General features: G+C 31.4%; 1 long non-coding RNA gene across 1 annotated transcript; it reads right to left on the bottom strand.

Moving 5' to 3' along the window:
- Positions 1-5,956: 5,956 nt before the first annotated feature.
- Positions 5,957-7,109, bottom strand: LOC136273774 (uncharacterized). Its single transcript, XR_010712003.1, has 3 exons — positions 6,769-7,109; positions 6,471-6,596; positions 5,957-6,054 (listed from the first exon to the last, which is right to left on the bottom strand). It is a non-coding gene; the product is annotated as an uncharacterized lncRNA (long non-coding RNA).
- Positions 7,110-8,679: the final 1,570 nt, after the last annotated feature.

Genomic DNA, 8,679 nt, shown 5'->3' with positions numbered 1-8,679 from the left:
TCATTTAAAGAATTTATATCTTTAATCTTATAAGCCTGTAGTCACCTTTCATTTACTAATTAATTAAATAATTAAATACTAGCTTTATATTTTATCACAATGTGTGTACATTTCATTATTCCGTTTCGTACTTTATTATGCAAATTCAATGCAATCATATATTTGATAGACATTCGTAAGAATGATATCAAATAGTTAAGTTACCGTTTGATAATATTCATTCATAGAATATGAATAAAAGATACAAAGTACATATTTGTGTCCAATCTGTACAATATTTAAAAAGCATTAAACGTCATGGTGTTTTTTCCGTTCCGCGTTTTAGCAACACCAATTTATTCCTTTCAATTTTTTTCTCTTGTAGATTATCAAATTAATGTACACAGTAAACGTTTAGATTCTAGTTCTCATAATAGGGTGTTGCTAAAACGCGGAACGGAATAGAATACGGAAAATGTTACTACAGCTCGGGCTTCGAGTTTCACAGGATTTGATCACGTTACCAATCAACTTGATTACGTGACCAATCAACTTCAAATCCCGGTGGACTTTTTTAAATTGCTGTTCATTTCTGAAATGAATCAATGTGTAGGTATTATGTTTATCTTTGATTAGTTAGAGGAAGGTGTTAATTCCGACTCGTCTACTATTCTTGAACTTTATCAATGCCCCTATCTGTCAAACAACCATGAAACAACAAAAATCCTGTGTATTTGCTGTGATCGATGAAGAAATTTGATGAAGGAGACAAAGAAGTAACCATATTTTATTCATATAGCCGAGACCTTAAGGATAATCTAAGAACATTATTTATTTCGAATATGTGGTCAGTGGTTGGATAATGGGGGTCAACTGTTCTAACTCTTATGAATTTGTCATTTTAGCATACATTTTATATACCTAAACATAAATTGTGATAATATACATGTATTACCTTGTGTGTGTACATGAATACATTTTTTTGAATATTTACTCACTTTACTTTGCAGATTTTTTAATGTTTTAGGTATTAATTTTGAAGAAACGTGTGGCACAGGGAATATGCATGTGTTTTTTTCATCAATTTGATTTCACCTCCATGTAAAAAGATCACTAATGGGAGCGGAATAAATAGCGTAATTATTGTTTATTTTACTACTAATGTACGTTTAATCTCTTTCCTAGTTAAGTGTTTTAACTTGATGTGAGACTGCCTTTAAATATTTAAGCATATTGTTTCGTGAATACAAGACGTGACTAGGACATTATGTTTGACTGAAACGATACCAAGGTGATTAAAGCCTTAATTGTACCCTTTAACATCATTGTACCCCCCCCCCCCCCCCCCCCCCACACACACACACTCCAATGGGGTGGACATTTACTTTTTACCCTTCAATTAGGGGGATAGGTCAATATTTCGTTGCGAAAATAGTGTCAATCATCTCTCCAATGCGAATTGAATATTATATAGGAGGGTCTCAACATTTTCTTGCTAGAGTCTCGATAGTCCTATCTGCAATAGTGATTCTTTCATTATTTTGCGGCCATTTTTTTGTGAACGAATTGATATTTTTATTTTTTCAGAGGAAGAGAGATGATAGTGAAGCGTTCAGTATTTTGCAGCGTTATTTAGAATCCGGTTCAGAATTTTGCAGGGTTCCAAATACACTATTTAAATATATCATTTTGAAATTTCTTCTTTGGCTTTTCCCCTCTGTTTTAAATATGATTTGAAATCTTGATCCATAAATACTTGTTAACAATTCTGACATCCTGTATTTTGAAACTAAAGGATAAAATAAGGATTTCTTAAATCATTGAGCTAGCACCCGATGCTATAGGAATTTGTTAGAGCTAACTCTTGAACACAAGTTTTAATATACTTAAAAATACTAAGTAGAATGGAAAATGTTCCTATACAATATTTTGGCCATCAGTATTGTATCATTGTGTACCCTGCATCCAGCATCTTATCCTATTTTATCAAGTGCAATAAAATCGCACGTAGAAAAAAAAATTGCCTTTTCTTTTCTTAAATATCCATAGAGCCACCACAACAGCCCATTGCGTGCCGTATCGCTATGAAAGTAAACTGTACAACATAAATTAATGCACGTTTTATAACTTAAAGCTGCTGCTTGCATTTAATTTTATGCCAGAAGTAATGGAAACTTATTGTGTGCTTAAAAACATGGACATTATGTTAGAATTTAGTTAATTTTATTACTAAAGACCATCTGTGTAGAGGTATAGAACTGTTCATTTGCATAAAATCATGTAATATTATTTTGCAGATACATGAAATTCTCTATTTAGCAAAGATCACATGAAGTTGCATGCATACATGCAAGTTTATTTATACTCAATACAATGGTTTAGAAAGTCAATCTCGTGTCATATAGGTTTCAATTAATCTGCGCGAAGCATTTATACACACTGACCACATTAATAAATATGTCCCTTTACGTAGCATTATGAAATGTAGATTCTATAACAGGGGCCAATCCTGTTTTAACATTAATTTCAATGTGACCATAAATAAAAAAGGGGTCGAAGTCTGACCCAGATAAAAAAAAACTACCAGCTCGCTTCAATTCAAAATTTCAAGTTGATAGATATTAAAATAGCAGAGGTATACGTCATTATTCTCTCGAAGTCGCCAGTTTATCTTACCTCGGACATTAACCGGTCCAGGGCTCCCGGTGGGATTTTGCCTATGATAACAAACGCATTTCGACAAGAAGAGAAGCATTCACAATTTTAATACAAAAAATATATACATGGAGAAAAAGACACCTTTAAAGCAAATCCACCTTGATTATATTTTGATTTCATATAGTCTGTCTAATATAGGAAAAACTTTTGATATTAAATCAAGCTAGAGATCTGACCATTCTATTGTTATTTTAGAACTAAAGTTTAACCCTTTTGAAAGAGGTAGGGGGCTTTGGAAATTTAATAATAGTTTACTGACTGACATGGTTTTCATTGATAAGGTTAAGAAAACTATAGACAGAGTAAAGAGTCAGTATGCATACAATGCTGATATGCATACATGTTTCAGTAAGGATATAGATGACAGTATATTCCTAGAGGTGCTTCTTGTGGAAATAAGGGGTATTTCTACTTAATATTCATCTTATAAGAAAAAGAAATAAGAGAAGATTGAAATCTCCCTAGTTAAGGAAATAACATCCTTAAAACCTTAAAAACACATTAATTTTGAACTAATAGAACAAAAAAAATCAAATCTTGAAAATTTAAGAAAACATAAACTTCAACACCATTTCATAAGATTTCTAGCAAGATGGATCGAGCAGGGGAAAAAATCAACAAAATATTTTCTAAATTTAGAGTCTCGGAATTTTCTAAACAAAACTATCCAAAAAGTAGAACTTGAAAAAGGGGAAATTATACATAAGCAATCGAACATATTGAATCATGTCAAGGAATTCTATGAAAAACTATATACCTGTGCTCATTCAGTTTTAATAAATATTACCTTGAAGAAATTATTAAAGTGGAAATTCCTAAGTTAGAACCAGATATATCTAGCTCGTTAGAAGCTGAAATAACAAATCACCAGGTAGTGATGGTTTTAAGGTTGAGTTCTTTAAATTCTTTTGCAAGGATCTAAAACTTTCAATCTTAAATGCAATCGACTTTATTTTTCTAAAAAAGGAGCTTCCTATTTCCCAGAGATTGGGAATTATATCATGTTTACCAAAAGGTGACAAACCAAGACAGTATTTGGAAAAATGGAGACCCATCACTCTTCTGAATGTTCTCTATAAGCTTATATCAGGATGTATAAGTTATCGAATAAAGTCTACACTAGACTATATTATAGCTGATATACAAACAGGCTTTCTTTAAGGAAGATATATTGGAGAAAATACTAGAATTATTTATGATTTAATGTCGTTTACTGAAAATGAAAACATACCAGGTATTTTAGTTCTTATTTACTTTGAGAAAGCCGTCGATTCTGTTTCATGGTCCTTTATATACAAAGCTCTAGAATACTTTGGATTTGGAAATTATATTATAAATTGGATAAAAATTCTCAACAAAAATTTTAAGGCTTCTGTTTTACAGTGTGGCTTCCTGTCAAAACAGTTCAAAATCCAGAGAGGATGTAGACAGGGGGACCCAGTAGCTCCTTACTTATTCTTGATATGTGCAGGAATTTTAGCTATTCTCATAAAACAAAACTTTAATATTAGAGATATAATTGTCAATGAACACAAGATTTCTCAGTATGCAGATGATACTTCACTCATCTTAGATGGTTCACCAATGTCACTTTTCGTAGTTCTTGATACTTTATATTTTTTGTCGATAAACAGCTCTAAAACAAAAATTGTATGGATAGGTTCTAAAAAGTGTTCTAACGAAGTTTTTCACCATTCACATTGGAAACTTGATTGGGGCTCCACTTTATTCACTTGGAATAGTTTAGATAAGATGACATCACTTAATTACAACAAACAATTGCCAAAATTTTTTTTCTCTAATTTAACAATGGAGGAGGAGAATTTTAACTCCCATTGGTCGCATCACAGTTGTAAAAAGTTTGATTATTCCAAAACTTAACCACTTGTTTATTTCACTTCTAAATACAAAACAAGATGTCATCATATCTCTAAGTAAGAGCCTGTTCGAATTCATTTTGAATTCAAAGTGTGATAAAGATAACAGAAATTGTTACTCTCGATTACCTAAAGGGTGGTTTACATAAAAATAAGGAATCATTCTTTGAGTGTTATGAGGTGATAATTTTGGTCGGGGCGTGATTAAATCCAATAAAGCCCAAAGGGCTTTATGATAACTTTGATCACGCCCCGACCGAAATTATCACCTCATAATATTCAAAGAATGGTTCCTTATTACTTATATTTATATAATTTTAAGCCATCGTACGATTAAATATTTAAATATGAACAAGGGCACCACAAAGTGGAGCATCCCCTTGCGACATGACTTGTTGAAGGGGGAAATGCATTATTTAGGAAAATACATGAACATTTTTCAGATCAAAATTTATCAAATCAAAATAAATATGACACAAGTATTTCTAAAAACCATTTTGAATTCATAATATCTATTTTAATATGACACAAGTATTTCTAAAAACCATTTTGAATTCATAATATCTATTTTATCCTAATCCCCAACCTTTGTGCTGTATAAATTGGGGGAGGGGGGGGGGGGTGGTTACATGTACATGTACGTGGTTACACAGTTTTCTATTCCTAGCAGAAACTTAGCTCATGTACACATATGCTTTAATGTTAAATAATTTAGATTCATTAAGTGACGTTCATTTTAATATAAGCATACATAATTGATCCGTATGTATTATATTATAGCGGAAGATCTAGCGATCTGTAGTCTGCTCTGATGGACAACTCTAGTTGCTTGTGGTATATCAACCCATAGTAGTAGATATTCAGCTTTTATTAATATGAAACAACCTTCGCGTGATAAATATGCGATATCTGTCAAAGTCTCCTCTGAATTTTGGACTAGTTCTATTGAAAGTAATACGAAAGTCGACTGCTTGTTTCGATGTCAATCGGATGATTTAATTTCTTGCCGCTTCAACTTTTACCTATGGGCAATCTTCAAACCCTCCAATACTACAAAACGTTCGTTTTGGTGGGTTTTTTTTAACCTTTACTAGATTAAAATCCCAAAGATTTGAACTGCATACGGTAGCGATTAAGGTGGATCTCTACACCAAATAAGTGTAGGAGATTTTTGTTGCATGCATTTGTTACCAATACTAGGCACAGTATTCAACAATAATATACCTCAAAATACAATACACTATTTTCTAGAGAATTTTTAAAATATCAGTCTGGTTCCAGAAAACCCCTTATTCATCAAATTTTTAAACATTCCTGTTTTAAAATTCTTATGAAAGTGAAATGTTATTAAGTTTAGAAATGAAAAACAAAAAAATCATGAATGAAGTTTGTATGATTTTTATTGGAATCCACATAAATATGAAACTAAAATATAAAAAATTCTTTTAAGGCAAACTGCTGGACAAAATCCCACAAAAACCTGAAAATATAAACAATATTCGTTGGTGAATGGGATGAAGAAAAGAAATTGAATGAAATTGAAAAATTAAAGGTAATACTTAATTATTGCAAAAATCTTGGTATGAAAGATCCTGTTTAAGAGTTGTCTTTCTTTATTTTACATGGTCTCAAATATCTTGGGATCAATTTTTTAATTAATAAAAATCACGAAGAAAAATTAAAAAAGGAACAAGTTTATGCTAAATATGTAGATATAAGATAAGTAGTGCTTATGATAATGTTTGAAGCTGAAAAATCATATTATTGATGAATGCATTATATATATTTAACTCTTCAGAACAAAATATTAGTAGTTAATTATATTATAAATTGCCTTTTACTTTTTTATATACAATAGCAATTATAAACAACAACCATACGCATATTAATACATACATTAGATGTCCATAGTGATACACATGCATGTGTGGAAATGAAAAACATGCTCCTTTTCAGAATTATGTCTTTCCCTCATTTGGCTTGCAAATCCGGGCTTCCACTGCTATTGCTACCTAGTTGTATCTATTTGAATCAAAATACATTAGTTTAATGTCAAAGTTTCAGTGAAAGTCTTTTACTGCAAATGTTTTTTTTTAATTTGGGAAGTTAGGATCAATTCAAGAGATCGTACTACGGTACTTTCGTTTTATATTCATCATACATATGTTTAAATGAAAATTTGACATCTGCTTACCTATATCGATAATCCGCCACATATGTATGATCGTCTGTTGCAGATGACATGACAAAAATGTGTTGCCAATAGCAGCAGAGCAGGGAAACGGTATATTATTTAGATTCCACGTTTTCCGTAAAAACAGCTGATAATCAATGCTAGTTAAAAGCTTTAAACAGGAAGAAAATTGACATATTTTCTAAGCGTTTTGGTGATTTCATTCCTATCTCACCTCCTTAGTTAGAAGAGTTCAATTAAACGGTGTATAGCTATTTTGTACCACGACATAATGTTATCAATCCGGAACACAATGGCGTTTCGAACGGAAGTCAGACATGTTTTGACGATGTAGCCTTCCACCTTAAAGTCGTACATAAAATTACCGGAAATGTTTATTGTCAAGTCGTACACAAAATTCATGTTTTAACTTCGCTTTTTTACGATAATTAAAAAATATATATTGAATCAATTGAATTGGAAATCAGTAGGGTTTGTCCTTTTACCATGCAGAGAAGTGTACAAAGTTTGATGACTATTCATAAGAGGGTTTTCTTGAAATTTTGCTAAAGAACTTAACAATACACTAACACGCACAGCAGCGATGCTATATCCCCCTCGCAACAAGTTGCGCGAGGAGATGACAACAAACATTCAAACACACATTAACTCTATTAACTCACCGTAACGCTGTTCTGTCCCGCTACTTTTGCTCTTGGTTATTGATAACTCTTGCTCAAAAATTTCGCTTGATAACTCGTATACAAAGTTGATTATGACATGGTTTGAATGAAATAATAATTTGTAATAGTATATTGTTCACGTTATTCGATGACCTTATCAAGAACACTTAGAGTTTTCGCCGTGTTTTAATGGCAATGATTTTCTCAGAAGTTTTATCTCGACTAATGCATACTTTTTTGATGTCGACAAAAGCGCAATTGTTTTTCGATCTATTGCACTTTACTGTATTATCATTAACGTCACAGAATATACGGACTGACGTCAAACCTCCATAATTTGTAACTTATCCTTCAATTTATGGAAGAAATTGCTGTTTTTTGTAACCTATTAATCGATATTACCGATCCCATTGGTGTTTCTGCATAATTTTGCATCAATCGTATTCGTAAATCATGACAGAACGTGTGTTGATAAGTGACTGAATAGCTGGGTTTTTTTACAAAGTGAAAATAAAATTCACGAAATGAAACATGTATATTTAGATGTGGGGTTCTTTTTTTTAATTTTCATTTTTTTTTTTGGTTTTGCTCATTACCGTTTTATGTTTTCATATATTTGTAGCATAAATACATTGTAAACGAAATATATCATTTTAAAAATCGAGAGATAATAATTACGTTCATGCATACCTTGTGCACTAAAATGAATTGATGCTTCAAAATTTATTTCAAATTTACTGTTGGTTCGCTTAATGTTTTGCTCAGTTAAGAATGAAATAAAACAAAAAAAGTACTTGACTAAGTAACAGTAGAAAAAAATCATAAAAAGCTAAATTAAAAATGTTCAGTTTGAGAATAAAACAAAAAAATTACTTTACAAACTTTAAACAGAATTTGATTGTCATCAAACAAAAATAGCTGCTAGATATTTGCAGCGTTAAACATTATTTTTAAGCTTACCATAATCTGTTTATAAACATGGGCCTTAAATGTACAGCATACACATACTGAACGACAATTTGAACAGTTTTTGGAGGGGGATTTGTGTGCAGTTTCCAATTCTGGTTTCTTACACACTTACATCAATAGCTCACCTTTGTTCGCAATTTTTGTTGCTAAATTTGCAATTCATTGCACTAAATTTCAAATTTTGACAAATGTTCGTTAAGGATAATTTTTATCCATCAATCTTGTTCGGAAATCCAACTTATCAGATAAAACGTTTACTACATCGATCAATCACATTCGG

The sequence above is a fragment of the Magallana gigas genome, chromosome 1 (assembly GCF_963853765.1).
Source record: "Magallana gigas chromosome 1, xbMagGiga1.1, whole genome shotgun sequence".
Taxonomy (NCBI): Eukaryota; Metazoa; Mollusca; class Bivalvia; order Ostreida; family Ostreidae; genus Magallana; species Magallana gigas.
Note: the sequence above shows the minus strand (reverse complement) of the source record. Positions and strands in the feature narration are given on the sequence as shown.